Source organism: Phyllobates terribilis, unplaced genomic scaffold (assembly GCF_046119375.1).
Source record: "Phyllobates terribilis strain yellow unplaced genomic scaffold, ASM4611937v1 Scaffold_392__1_contigs__length_1777392, whole genome shotgun sequence".
Taxonomy (NCBI): domain Eukaryota; kingdom Metazoa; phylum Chordata; class Amphibia; order Anura; family Dendrobatidae; genus Phyllobates; species Phyllobates terribilis.
In genome coordinates, this window is record NW_027363152.1 from 148,294 (window position 1) to 164,770 (window position 16,477).

The following is a 16,477-nucleotide window of genomic DNA, read 5'->3' on the forward strand; positions in this document are numbered from 1 at the left end:
TTCACACTTCACCACCACTGAGTGGGCCTCTATGAAGGACATTTGCCACGTTTTGTGTGCCTTCGATTATTCCACGTGGATGGCGAGTGCAGATGATGCACTAGTCAGCATGACTATCTCCCATATCTGCCTGCTTGAAAAAACACTGCAAGCACTAAGGGACGAGGTTTTGGAAGAGGTGGAGCATGAGGAGTCACAAATGCCATCTGATTCTCTACAGTCTGCGCAACGTGGTTCCTCACAAAGGCCTACGCAGGGGACACTTTGTGAGGAGGATGAGGAGGAGTCAATGGAGGAGGAATACATCTGTCCAGAGGAGGGAGGTACACAATGCTCTAGTAGTCAGTATCTAGAGCGAGGGTGGGGTGATGCAGAGCAGGCAGAGATCACGCCTCAAGCAGGGGACAGCGTTTCTTGGCCAGTTGGCAGTCTGCAGCACATGGTTGATTTCATGCTGCAGTGCCTGAGAAACGACCGCCGCATCGCCCACATTCTCAACACGGCTGATTATTGGGTGTCCACCCTCCTAGATCTTCGCTACCGGGACAACTTACAAAGCCTCATAACACCGTTGAACCGGGAGTCTAAAATGCGGGAGTACCAAGACGCACTGGTGCATTCCATCATGTTCTCCATTCCAACCGAGAGCAGTGCTGCTAGTGCTTTACAAAGCAGCTCAGTGCGTCGAGACAGTGGAGGAAGCTCTACACAAAGAGGGAGCAGAAGCAGCGCCTCAGCACAAGGCAAGACCAGTATGGCCCAAATGTGGCAAAGTTTTGTGTCCCCGCCGCCACAAATGTCTACACCATCACAGACGACTCCAGTCAGCAGGAGGCAACGTTTCCGTCAGATGGTGACAGACTACATGTCTTGCCCTCTCAGTGTACTCCCAGACGGCTCTTCTCCCTTCAAGTTTTGGGTCTGTAAGCTGGATACATGGCCAGAGCTTAGCCAGTATGCATTGGAGGTGCTAGCTTGCCCTGCTGCTAGTGTATTATCGGAACGCGTCTTTAGTGCCGCAGGTGGTGTACTAACAGACCGTCGCATGCGACTATCCTCCGATAACGTTGACCGGCTTACTTTTCTCAAAATGAACAAGGCCTGGATCTTGCATGAATTTGCCAGTCCTCTTCCAGAATAAATAATTGGTTGGCAACAGTATCCAGGTCTCCTGTTGTGTTCATGTTTCTACCACCTGAACTGTAATCCCTGAGCTCCAACACTGCCAGTTGCTGCTCAGAAGTGCTGTCTGCACAGTCAACACTTGCTGCCGTGTTATTGGGGTTCAGTAACGTCGGCTGTTCCCCTGCTGTGCGGACGGCAATTTCTCCTGCTCTGTCCTCATTCACACTACTACAGATTTTAAAGTTGCTCCAATTACACCTCTGGCTCCTCTGTTTTCAGTATTATCCCTGAGCTCCAACACCGCCAGTTGGCGCTCGGAAGTGCTGTCTGCACAGTCAACACTTGCTGCCGTGTTATTGGGGTTCAGTAACGTCAGCTGATCCCCAGCTGTGTGTCTGGCAAATTCTCCTGCCTTGTCCACATCCACTGTACTACTGATTTAAAACTTGCTCCAATTACCTCTGGCTCCTCTGTTTTTAGTATTTACCCTGGGCTCCAATACCGCTAGTTGCTGCTCAGAAGTGCCATCTGCACAGTCAACGCTTGCTGCCGTGTTATTGGGGTTCAGTAACATCATCTGTTTCCCTGCCGTGTGTCCGGCAAATTCTCCTGCTCTGTCCACATTCACACTACTATTGATTTTAAACTTGCTCCAATTAGGCCTCTGGCTCTACTCTGTCTTTAGTATTTACCCTGGGTTCCAGCACCGCCAGCTGTTTCCCAGCGGTGTCTTTGGCACAGGTACTCCCTCCTGCCCAGCCTGGTTCCAGCACGCCAGACTTTTTGGAAAAAATTAAAAACATTGATGATATCTCTGCAAATGCCATTATTGCCACTATTGATGTGGTTAGTTTATATACTTCTATTGAACACCAGAAGGGGTTAAATGCAGTTAATTGGATATTGGAGGAATTTCAAGTCTCTGAAGCACGACGAGAGTTTGTATCAGACTTGCTTGAAATTGTTCTTTATGAGAACTACTTTTTATTTCAGGATGTTTTTTACAAACAAAAAAGAGGATCGGCGATGGGTGCTAATGTGGCCCCCCCATATGCAAATTTATATATGACATTCTTTGAAGAAAAATTCGTCTATTGTCATGAATTATTTATAGCCCATGCTAAAGTTTGGTTAAGATTTATAGATGACATATTTTACATATGGGAGGGGCCACATGAAACACTTATGGAGTTCCAGAACTATTTAAATAGTATATGGTTGGAATTAAAATTCACTTTATCATGCGATGATTTCCGCATGAATTTTCTGGATACAATGATTATTAAGACTGGGACTGGACGTGTGGCTGTTGATCTATATAAAAAAACTACAGACAGAAATAGTTTTTTACATTTTAAAAGTGCCCACCCGTATTCTATGAAACAGGCAATTCCCAAATCACAACTTTTGAGAGTAAAAAGGATTGTTACAGATCCTATATTATGTGAACAGCGCATGAAAGAAATGAGGAACAATTTTCAACATCGTGGTTACCCCAGACATGTTTTAAATCAGGCAGAGAAAGATATGGAATTGGACAGGGTTAAAAGAGATAATAATATGTCTCGGATACCGTTTGTTAGACAATATCATCCAATTAATGTTAAAGTTGATAAAATCATTAAAAAACATTGGCATATTTTGAAAGAAGCTTTCCCAAATGTGAATGAGTTTCAAACGCTTCCCAGAATTTGTAACAAAAAGGTTCCTAATATCAGGGATAAATTAGTACGTGCTGATGTAGGCAGTGATTTATTGATTCCCAGGCAGACATTCCTTAGTACAAGAAATAGAGGCACACATCCTTGTCTTGGATGTGCGCAATGTAATAACGTTATCAGAGGAGAATATTTTTGCCACCCCCATACTGGGAAGAGATTCGATATAAAAGGTTTCTTCACTTGTAAATCTACCAATGTTGTCTACTTGATTAAGTGCCCCTGTGGTTCTATTTATATAGGAGAGACTACGCAGGCTGTCGGTGTACGTATTAACAAGCATAAATCTACTATTAGATGCAGCGATATTACACTCCCGTTGCCACAACATTTTAAAGAAAAAAAACATTCTGTGGCACAATTAAAATATCAAGTAATTGAGGAAATTTGTACACCTAGAAGAGGGGGAAGCCTCAAAAAACTGCTTTTGAAGAGAGAGGCATATTGGATTTTTACACTTAATAGTTTATTTCCCAATGGTCTCAATAGGGATTATAATGTAAGTCAAATGTTCTAAAAATCTTTTTCCTTTTCCCCCTTTTTTAGACTATTCAAAATCATTGAACATTTTTTCTGGATATTACAATATTGGATGAGGTCAAGAAAAAACAACCTGTGGATATGGCTATATTCTACAGTAGTGTTATATATTATTTGGGATATGAAATCATGTATTTTTGAAAAATTCTTTATTAAAGGATGTATTATTGAGGCTACTTTATGATATCAATCTCTTCGCATATTAATTTGGAGAATATCGCATGGTAAATAAATAAATAAATTAATAAATAGAATATAAAAAACCTCTATAATGAGGAATATATATTTGTATAATAACTCTTCATGGAATCATTATGATTTGACTATGCATGATATCTCTTGAATATCGTTATTATAAAGAAGTGATTTGGGGATATGGCTACATTTTGTAGCAACATAATACATTATTTGTGATATGAAATTTCATGTTTTTGAGACTTTCCATCACCTGGAATTAATTTATCCTCACAATAGGATTAATAGTTGGATGATTATGAGCACGATATTTGATGATATAATTGTGATCTGATTCTACATAGAAAGATCTAGTTATTTAGTATATACACATAGAGATTAGTTTCTTTTCAATCTTGAGAGCATTATGAGATGAATAATAATAGTAAATAAATTAATTAAAATTTCTTCAGCAAAAATCTCTCTTTGATATGATGTTTATATAGGGAACTCTCTATGTAATAATTGCTTTTTGTGACGTTACAGTTGTGATATTACATTATATATGACATGACTTGTACGTTGGTAACATTTTAATGATTGGTGATAATATATTGGGGTCACTAATTAGATAGGGTGAGCATTATAAAATACATAAAAAAATTATAAAATTAACAGAAATACAAAGAAAATATATATAATTAATGATGTGTAAAAATATTCTATAAAATTATACTATTTATAGCAATCTGTGGATTGTTCATCTATATATCATGATTAGGTGGATTAGATTATTTAAAATGTGACATTTAATTTTCATTTTTTTATATCAACATGGAGATGTTACTTGTTTTTTATTATATTTTGCTTTTTATGATACTTTATCATCTTCTGTATGTTGTATTTTGTGTTATATTCTATTGTATATTCCTTTGTTGTTTTTTTGTAAAAACTTCCTTATGATGTCATTTCCTTTGAATTCCTTTATATATATGTGAAAGTTTTCCTTGTTATCCACAATTGAAAAAAGCCTGTGAGGGGCTGAAACGTCTTGTTGTAGCCTTCCTACATGTGGAATAAATGAACAGATTGTATACACGTGAGTGCTGGGATTTTCTTCATTTTACTTGTAATCTCTCCACGTGCACCACTACTACTAACGAGGATTACGGAGTGCCGACTATTCTTTTTGTATTCGGATCCCCAGCTGTGTGTCTGGCAAATTCTCCTGCCTTGTCCACATCCACTGTACTACTGATTTAAAACTTGCTCCAATTACCTCTGGCTCCTCTGTTTTTAGTATTTACCCTGGGCTCCAATACCGCTAGTTGCTGCTCAGAAGTGCCATCTGCACAGTCAACGCTTGCTGCCGTGTTATTGGGGTTCAGTAACATCATCTGTTTCCCTGCCGTGTGTCCGGCAAATTCTCCTGCTCTGTCCACATTCACACTACTATTGATTTTAAACTTGCTCCAATTAGGCCTCTGGCTCTACTCTGTCTTTAGTATTTACCCTGGGTTCCAGCACCGCCAGCTGTTTCCCAGCGGTGTCTTTGGCACAGGTACTCCCTCCTGCCCAGCCTGGTTCCAGCACGCCAGCTGTTTCCGGGTACTGTCAACGTCACTTTGCCTCCAATGCGTTGTCCTGTCGTGTTGCGGTCGGGTTAGCCGACTCTGTGGTGCCTGCAGTTTAGGTGACTCCTATGTGGGCTGCAGGATCTGGCAATGAAGGCTGGTTCCATAGTGCCAATAGGACAAGCACCCCCTGTAGGACTGTGGGTTTTGGTACTGCGGCCGGCTCGCGGCCTTGCAACTTTTTTTTACATGGGTACCTTCTGCTACCCATCCGGGTTCCAGTACCGTCAGCTGGTTCTCGGCAGTGCCTTTGACTTAGGTGCCTCCTTCTCGGTATCCAAGTTCCACCAACGTCTGCTGGTCCTTGGTAGTGCTTTCTGGCACAGGTACCTCCTGCTCAGTAACCGAGTTCCAGTACCGTCAGCTGGTCCTCGGTAGTTCCATTGGCTCTTGTACCTTCTGCTACCCATCCAGGTTCCAGTACCATCAGCTGGTTCTCGGCAGTTCCTCAGCCTTCTTGTACCTTCTGCTACATTTCCAAGTTCAAGCTTTTTGAAATGGTTCTTGGTAATCACTCTGGATCTCCCTGACCAGGACCCTGAAGACGAGGACCCTGAAGACCACCCCGAAGAAGACGAGGACCCCGAAGACGAGGACCCTGAAGACGAGGACCCTGAAGACCAACCCGAAGAAGACGAGGACCCCGAAGACGAGGACTCTGAAGACGAGGACCCTGAAGACCAACCCGAAGAAGACGAGGACCCCGAAGATGACGACCCTGAAGACGAGGACCCTGAAGACGACCCCGAAGAAGACGATGACCCCGAAGACGACCCTGAACATGAGGACCCTGAAGACCACCCAGAAGAAGACGAGGACCCCGAAGACGATGACCCTGAAGACGAGGACCCCGAAGACGAGGACCCGGAAGACAACGACCCTGAAGACGACGACCCTGAAGATCACCCCGAAGAAGACCAAGAAGATGACCCTGAAGGAGTTGACCAAGAGGACAAAGAAGAAGAAGACAACCACCAAGATACAGAAGAACAAGAGACAGATAACCAAGAAGCAGAAGTACAAGAAGCTGCAGAACAAAAAGCGGAAGAACATTAAGCATAAGACTAAAAATCAGAGCAAAAGATAATATCTAAATTATAAGCAGAAGATGACTAAGCAGTGTATGGGGGTGAGTCTGTTCCTCCTCGTGGTGCCCCTGGAAAAGACCTGCTGCTGCAGGCCAAACTGAACGCGGACATATCCTGTTGTAAATCTTTTGTGACGGACAGAACGAAAGGTGTAATGTTCAAACTTTTATAGATAACAACTACAGGAATGCCTGTCACAAATAAGAATATGATGAAGAAGAAGAAGATGAAGAAGATGAAGAAGTAAAATATGAAGAATAATAGTTGAATAAGAAGAATATGAAGAATGTAAAAAAAAAAGAATAATAGGAAGAAGGTGAAGAAGAAGAAGAAGAAGAAGAAAAAGATGTAGAAGGTGAAGAAGAAGTTGATGAAAAAGATGCTGATGCTGAGGATGATGAATGGGGAAAGTGTGGGAGAAGTAAAAAAGAAGGTGAAGAGCATGGAAGTAATGAAACATAAATATCTGACAAAATATAAAAAAACTTAACATAGTCAATATTTCCGTAACTCAGAACGTCTTAAAAAATATTAATTCCTGCTATTCCATTTGATTGGGCTAAACCTCTATGCCTTTATTGTCTCCCCCACCTCCCCCAATACATTATACATTATTCTTAGTTGTTTTCCTTCATGTAGAATTAACCTACAAGGAAAGAAAGGGTTTATTTTTATTCCGATATTTCTGTCCCATTGACTTGCATTGGTTTCCGGTATCGGTATCGGAATCGGCGATATCCGATACTTTTTGGGCATCGGTCCGATCCGATATTTCCCGATATCGGAAGGTATCGCTCAACACTAGTCAAGAGGTTTTGTTTACGGTTGGTGACATGGTTTGGTTGTCCTCTAAGAATCTGCGGTTGAGGATTCCTTCTAAGAAATTGGGCCCGAAGTTTGTAAGGCCGTTTAAGGTGCTTCAGGTAGTTAACCAATCTGCTGTTAGGTTGGAGGTTCCTACCTCCTGGAAGATTAATCCGGTGTTTCATGTTTCCTTATTGAAAAAAGCTGATGTTTCTGATAGGGACGCCACTGTCTCTGTTCCTCCGGTGGTGAAAGACGGTGAATATGAAATTTCTCGCATTCTTAATTCTAGATGGCATAGAGGGAGATTGCAGTATCTCGTCGCTTGGAAAGGTTTCCGTCCCGAGGATAACTCCTGGGTAAGGGCGGATGATGTCTCTGCTCCTAGACTTGTCGGAGCGTTTCACAGGAGGTTTCCTGATAGACCTGGGCCTGGAGGATCCAGAGGATCCTCATAGAAGAGGGGATACTGTTAGAACCCTCCTGTTAGTTTTTTTCCTATTTTGTTGGTCACATGACTTTCTGCCTATATAATCCAGCTCCGCCCTTCTGGCCTTACTGGACTTCAGTGTTACATTTACTCTTAAGCTAGCCAGGTTCCTTGTACCTTACTCTGTAGTTTGCTTGGTCTTTTGACCACTAGTACTTTTTGTTTGTTTGTCTTTGCTCTGCTACAATTTCTGTTAGGAGGTGTCCAACTATATCCCAGTCCTTAGTTCTTGTAGGGACCCCTCCATTAGATCTATAGATCTGTGTTCAGACTAGCCGAGGACTTAGGCGGGTCTGTTCACAAGGAACAGGTCCCCCGCTGCATCGTAGGGAATCAGCTTAGTCCTATTGTAGGGACAGTTTTCCTATCTTTCCTTAGTGTTTGTAGCAGTTCGTAACAAAAGCATCTTAAACCTCTGCTCAGCATGCTCCTGGATAAGAAGATTCCCTATAGATGGGGCTTCCCCTTTGCTTTAATGGCTCGCAGGGATGGGGTGTCAGCAGCGCTCCGCTCTATGGGGGATTTGGACAAGTTTTGTGGGGACCTCTAACTAACAGCACCGAACATTCCGGAATGGAACAATCTTTGCCCCACGGAGGCTCCACCTCCCGTATGGCAAAAGGTGGGGAGGCGGGGCAAAGAGGGAACGACGCCTCGCAGGCCTGGGGAGCAGGGCCCGTCCTCTGGAGTGCATAAGAATAACTATGGTTGACTGTAAAACCCAGAGCATAAGCGGCTTCGCTAGAGGGTTTACTTTTTGTCTTTATCGCTCTTTTTCACTTACAAGCCGGTACTCAACGTCAAGTTCTGATACTTATGTTTGATTTTTTTCTATGCCTTAAATGAATGAATATTTTAAAGTGTCACTTTGACAACCTGTTTATAAATGCCCAGTGGGGTTCCTTGGGTTTCAGGACAAGGATTTTGGTTATTGTTTCTCATCTCACAGGAAAGTTTTTTTTCCCCTTTTTCTGGACTCCCTCCAATATATTTTTCCAAAGGGTTGTTGGATAGCAAGAACATTGTGATTTCCCTTAACTGCATACTACGTTTTTGAAACTTAGTGGGCTCACCTTGTGCCACAGTAATAACCCTTTTCCAAGAGTTACTCTTGGGAAAATTGTTCTGATCTGTATTGATATTTGTACATGTTTTCTCTTTATGTTGGTTTGTTTCAGTCTGTGTCTCCCCCGCATCCCACTGTCTTTCCCCTCCCTCCTTTTTACCTTTTCTTTTCCTTATCAAGAGAGCAGGGGTTATTCATGGAGCTCCTTGGCAGGTCATTATGGGGCGGGAGGCTGCAACGATTGTCAGTGAGTATGATTATAAGCAGTAGCTCACCTTTTCTCACTAGCAATGGTTAAGTTGATCACTTTGAATGTAAAGGGGCTTAATTCCCCTAGAAAAAGAAGGCTCACACTGCAGGAGTTGAAGGCTCAGAGAGCGGACATTGCCTTTTTACAGGAGACGCATTATAACCGGAGTGGGACGTTTAGATTTGCGGTGCATCATTACCCTTTTGCCTACTCTGCCTATAACAATAATAAAAAGGGTGGAGTGGCCATACTTATATCATCTTTATGTCCAATTCAAATCTCTAAATCTCATGAGGACCCGGCAGGTAGATTCTTGATACAGGAGGGCTTTTTTCAGGGCAAAGCAATAATATTGTGCAACATTTACGCCCCAAATTCGGGCCAAATACCCTTTATTCGCAAGGTTCTAGCTAGCCTTCGACGGCTGCAGCCTGGGGCATTGTTGGTGGGGGGGGACTTTAATATCCCGTTCTCAGAAATAAATGATAGGCTTGCCTTGAGGGGGAACCCTCCATCTGCTGGTTCGTCCTGATTATCATTGGAATTTAGAAAATTGATCCGGGCAAATTTCCTTTTTGATATGTGGAGAATAGATCATCCCAAAGAAAAAGCTTACACTTTTTATTCAAATCCGCATCAGACTCATACCAGAATTGATTACTTTTTTGCTAATATTGTCACACTTAGAATTATAGAGAATGTAGAGGTGGGGTCCATAACATGGTCGAATCATGCGCCGGTAATATTAAATTTTAAGTTGGGTCTCAGTTCATCCAGAGCCTGTCACTGGCGACTGCATGAATTTCTGGTAAAGGATCCCTGTATTCGAAAATCTTTATCAGATCATTTAACCCAGTATTTTGAACTAAATTCGGGATCTGTGCCCTCCCTTCCTATTTTGTGGGAAGCGCATAAGGCGGTAATAAGAGGGTGCTGTATTGCAGAGGGAGCGAGGCTTAAAAAAAATTCAAGGCAATTTTTCTCGAATCTTAATTCTCAGATTCGCCTTCTGGAACCTAGATTTGCCTCTTCTCCGTCAACTGGGACTCTGAGGAAGCTGTTGGCCACTAGGTACAAATTGAAGGATCTCTCCATCTGTAAAGTGGAGAAGATGCTTGTATTTTCAAAACAGAGATATTATGAAAAGGGGAACAAGGCCCATACCTTGTTGGCTAGGCAATTGCAGGATCACTCTGTGGCCGCGGCTCCTCAGGCTCTTAGAGACGATGAGGGAACTACCCACTATGACCCGGGGGAATTGTCAAATATCTTTTATAAATTTTATAAGAAATTATATAATCTTCAGGACCCACTGGCAGGCAATCCAGAATATATGCGATCAAAGATAGACAGCTGTTTTCGGAAAATTAGTCTACCAGTTCTTTTGACGGAGGCACAAGATTCCCTTAACAGATCACTCTTGAGGAATTAACTGACATTTTGAAAGATTTGCCCCTGGGTAAGTCACCAGGCCTGGACGGTTTGACCTATCTATATTATAAAACTTTTGCGGATATACTACTCCCCTATATGGTTGACCTTTTTAACTCCTTTCTGACGGGAACCCCGATTCCTAGCTCGCTGTCTCATTCATATTTGGTGTTAATTCACAAGGCTGGTAGAGATCCCCTTGACTGCGCCAGCTATAGGCCCATAGCCATCTTGAACTCGGACTTAAAAATATTTACCCGTCTCCTTGCAAACAGACTGAATGTCTGGCTTCCGCACATGATTCATAAGGATCAGGTGGGGTTTGTGCCCTTCAGGCAGGGAAGAGACAACACAAGGATGGCTGTGGACCTGGTGGATGTGGTCAATAGGAATAAGTCTCGGGCGCTTCTCCACAGTCTTGATGCGGAAAATGCTTTTGACCGCCTTAATTGGCCCTTGTTAAATGGTTAATTATGGAAATTCATTTGGAATGTTAATCGATAATCATTTTTCTGAGTTCTATGCCTCAGCCATCGTGTCTAGTTGACATGCGCTATTTGTGTGTGTATTTTTGGTTCACTACCATATGTAGAACAGGTGTCCATACGACTGGCTATAAAAGCCCATGGTACAGAAAGGGGGGGGCTCTCTTGCTCTTCCCACCCCACAAGAAGAATCTTCATGCTGAGAAGTATCTGACATGTAGGCCTGGACACGTGCTGGACAAAGACATGATTTACCAGCCAGGATCCAAGGAAAGATGGGTGAATCTCAACAATTAAGCTAATTATGGACAAATGGACAATTACTTTATAACTAATTATTGTATGTACCTGCTGCAATCTGATTCTTTTTAATGGACAATCCAAGAATAAATAGATACATTTTTTTATAAGAATATCGTGATATTGATACTTTGCGAAGTCCTCAGTAGGAAAAAATAATACAGGAAGAGTATTATTTTACAATGGTGAGCCAGCCAGTCCTGTTTTTTCATTTTTTTTTTTAATTAAGTAAGTGAATTTCTTCCGTGAACAAGGGGGGAAGTCCTGACGAGCTGAACAGCTGTTGTTCACGTGTCAGTAAATTCACTAATTTGTCACGAGAAGCAGAAAGGACCTACACACAGGAAAAGAATCAGACGAACTAAAGACAGGACGTGCTGATAAAGAGAAGCTAAGGAATCTTAAGGTAAGCAAAATATGGATATAATTTCTTCTTTTGCTAAACAAAGTAATATTAATTTCAAAGTTAATGTAGGAGATGATATAGAAGTTTTGTGGCTCAGTTTATACAAAGAATGTGAATTGCAGAATTTACAGTTAACTTCTAAATTGGTAAATAGAGACAAACAGAAATTGAGAAATATTCTACATTTGGTAGATTTTTTTCATAGTCTTGTGTTAGAGATTTCTAAGCAGGAAAATAGTGTAGAAGTGTCAGATGGTGATACTGATTCTGACTGTAATGTGGAAAATGAACAAGAAGTAAGACACGTGTCTGTAACTGAAGGTGACCTTGGGTCTGACCAAGAGACGGACATACAGAAACCTGACATGGGAGGAGACATGACTGACATACGAGAAACTGACATATTAGGTGAAGTGGGAGGAGACGTGAGTGACGTAGGAGGAGCGGACGTTCAAGAGCCACTAAAAATATCAGAGAATTCAGGAATTACCCAGGCTCAACTACAAATTAAAATGAGGAAAAATTTGCTGAAATTATACAAAATCATGCCAAAATATGATGTCAAAATCCATGCCTGTAGAAATTCAGAGACATTTGAGAGCTTCTCTGATAAGTTTGATTTATCCAATGAGGAGAGGAATCAATTATTTAAAATATGGATTCCTGTCACATTGTCCAGACGTTTACATTTAATGCCCTGTGAAAATGACTCTCCTAATGGATGGGAAAATGATTCGGACAGATTAAGATATTTGATTTATTGTGTCACAAAAGATTTTCCCAACATAGAAGATCTGCAGAAACTAAGGATTGGTAGGAAGGAATGTACATATACATTCATGTCCATATTTGAACGGTTGTACAAAGCTCTCATCAAAAATGGAAAAGTACAACAAATGATAACAACTTTTGTACAAAAATTCAAATTCCTAGATCCAGTATCTAGAGTTATAGCGTCACAAAAAGAATCCCTATTCAAATGTGCGCAGTTGCTGGATTCTGTTAGAAAACATGAGAATCGTGCAAAGAAAATAAATCAAGTTAATTTTATAAAACCAGGAAAGGTAAAATCTTACCAAAAGCCAATATCAAACTCTCCTAGACTGAGTCATCCTCATAGTGAACTCTATCAAATACGCAGGAGATTTCATATCTGTTATAAGCCATATCAGCCAGTGTAAAGATCCATCTCTCCACAGAATGAGTTAATTCTCAGTCAGGACTGTGATTCTCTAAAAAGGAAAATGGCCGAAATAGACGGACAGAGACAGGTGAGACGACCGGCTCACAGTGACGTCATGGAATGTGGACAGAAGAACAGACAGTTCTCTGAGGTTTTGAAGGATAGAAAAATGTCTTTCCTAAATAGGGCGTTCCTGGAGATATTTGAGAGAGACAGAAGATTTGGTTTAGGGAGTGGCTAAGGAAAAACTGTAATTATGATGTTGTATCAAAATGTTATACAATGTCTCAATATTTATTTATAATCTTATGCAGTAAAATTGTAGTTACATAGTTTCTAGTAGTTCATGTATGTATATATATATATACACTTGTCTAAGTAGAGATTGTGTATAATTGTATTTATATATATGTTTATAAAATATATATATATTAATTAATAAATTAGAACTTCATATATAAATTTAAGTAACAATATTTTGAATTACATTAGAACCAACCAATATATGTATAAGATATTTAAATAATTCTGTTTCTGTATGAATTTGATATTTAATTTTGTTTTCTTATATTTCCTTAGAGTTTTCATTCCAAAGCAGGATTTGATCAAACAACTCTAAAATGGATTTATTTCTTTATTCACACAGGAAGTGGAAAAAATTGCATGATTTTATGTGTGTTACATTTTAAAATAATAACAATATAACTAGTTGGACTATAATATATATGTAATACTTATTAATTCTTTTGTGTTGCTAATATTTTCTGTGCATGAAGTGTTCGTTTTAACCTGTAGCTTTACAGCATGACGTGTGACAGCTGCGGCCTTTGACTTTTGAGCTAATAGTATAGGATCCCATTCATTCTATTTCCAGCTGATGTAACTTAAAACCTGGCAGCCAGTGAGTAAAAAAAAAAAAGGAACCTAAGGACATTTCTATTTTTGCAAGACAATAGTTTTTTTAAGTGTCTGAAATTTAAGTGACTTACTCTCATATTATATAATATGTATTTGGGGAATATTCAAAGAAATATTAAGATATTAAATGCGCATTAATAAATTGGGATACAACAATTTTGGGTTAAATATATATATCTAAAACTTCATATGTGGAATGTTTGAGTTGAACAGATCTGTGAATGTCAGAGTGAAGGTGACAGATGAGCAAATCAGCAGCTGCTAAGCGTGATTGATGTGACAGAGGCCTTGTACGTTTGTATGTTTGAAAAAAAATAAATAAATGTTTCTTTATGTGAAGGTACACAAATATATTTAATTCTGAGAAAAATTATAATACATAATTAGGTATTATCTACATATATATATATACTTCTATATTTCTTAATAATTATTATTTCTTGATTTAACTAATAGTGGATAAGAGCAACCACACATCAAAATGGTTTACAAAGCAAATTTATATTTAGAATAATTTTCGACATGATAATATTCTTGAATAACTATGATATTATTTTTAATGGTTACCTAAATAGGTACACACCTCTCTTTAGACAAATCTATGCTACTCATCGATATGAAATTTATGCACAATATTTCTAGAAGAATAACTATTTTTAATTTGGTTCTGATATATACATAAATTTTATAAAATAATATTTTTGGTATTAAGGGGGAAAATGTGTTTTTGATCCTGATTACATAATCACTTTTGATCAATACTTATTTTCCACACATTTTAATAAAGAAGAAACAATAATAAGGTACAATGATATAATTAAGAAGGGTGTTACATGCAAAGTTGCATAGTTTAATAATTTTTTGGTGATACAAGGTTATGACAAATATGAAATCATCCAGATAATGGAGATATAAGGGTATTTTTTATGGAGAATATAATTACTCTGCATTTGTCATTAAAATTTAAAGGCCTTATTTTTATTTTTATTCTTATTTTTACTCTTAATTTTATTTTTCATTTTTCAAATTTTATTCTTACTTATTTTCTTATTTTTCCATTTTTCATTTTTAATTTTCAATTTTGATTTTAATTCAGTTCAATATTTCAATTGAGAAAACACATTAATATTTAATGGGGTAATGTCAAGTACAAAGAATATTGCTTCATTAAATATAATGATGATATGAATTACTATAAGAAAAATGTTTACATTTTCTGAGTAAACACAACAATTCATTCATTCATTTATTCATTCATTCATTCATTCATTCATATATTTATTCATTTTTGATCCATGAGTATACATACATTCTTTGGTATTATTGGTTTAATAAAGATATAAACACTTGTTGTTTCAAAACACACTGACACCTATGGGTTGAAAAAGGTAATTACACCTATGACATAAAAATATTTTATCACATGGAGAACTTGATTGAATTATTATCTATTATTGTTTATTATTCCAAACATAATTTATTTTAATATTTTGATAATAATTAGATGGATATTATTGATTGCTATGGTACGCTGTGATATTATAGGTTAGGAAAATTGCCAGATTTGGTATCAGATTAGGGAATGAAGACTTCAATCAAGACATCGCAATTATGAATTCTATCTTAATAAAGACTTTTAATTTTTATAAATCAAAGAGATTCTCAAAAGTTACAAAAAGAAGCAACTGATATCCGGACGTCTCAGAAGGTGTGAATGCTGAGTGATAATAGACTGTGTCAATTACATACAATACAATTCACACCACTGATCACCAGGACGGCAGAGGACGATGATCCTGAATGAACTGTGTTGTGTTCAAGTTTCATCACGTTCCAGTGGTTTCTTATCACCTGCAACGCTTCAATGAAAGCTGGTGAACAGGTAATACCTGGCATATGTGTCCTGTATATAAAGGACTGAGTACTGGTTATGGTGCTATATAAAGCAGCGAAGTGTCAAGTTAACCCTTGCTTTACTGACCAAAGACGTCACATCTGTTCCAAAAGTGACACTAGACCAGTGCGGACATATGGAAGATTCCAGAATATCGCACAGATATTAAAGCTACATTTCATCCATGGACTTTGTTTTCTTATCAGTTGATACACATGATCTTTCTAATAAAGAGTACAGTTTATGGACTGCACAATAATGAACACAATTATGGACTGTACCATATCTACACGCTGTAATTTATTTCAAAGGAGTTTTCATCTAAAGACTGTGTTATAAAAGAACCAAGAAGAAGATGAGACGAAGACCCGATGACATCAGATGATGACGATTGAACCCGCGATTACTTCAATTTAGATATAGGGAAGTATAATTATACATATTAAATGAATATTAGTCACGGCTTACCATAACATGAATTCACATCATTATATAACAATAATCCGATATTGATACTATTATTACTATTATTATTATTATTATGGAAATTTAATGATATTGCCAAGGAAGAAGGAAAGAAAAAAATGATTGATGAATGTATCTTCTTTTGAGACTTTTCAGTTAAAGTCCTTTTATTCTCAAAAAAGGGGGAAATGTTAAATGGTTAATTATGGAAATTCATTTGGAATGTTAATCGATAATCATTTTTCTGAGTTCTATGCCTCAGCCATCATGTCTAGTTGACATGCGCTATTTGTGTGTGTATTTTTGGTTCACTACCATATGTAGAACAGGTGTCCATACGACTGGCTATAAAAGCCCATGGTACAGAAAGGCGGGGCTCTCTTGCTCTTCCCACCCCACAAGAAGAATCTTCATGCTGAGAAGTATCTGACATGTAGGCCTGGACACGTGCTGGACAAAGACATGATTTACCAGCCAGGATCCAAGGAAAGATGGGTGAATCTCAA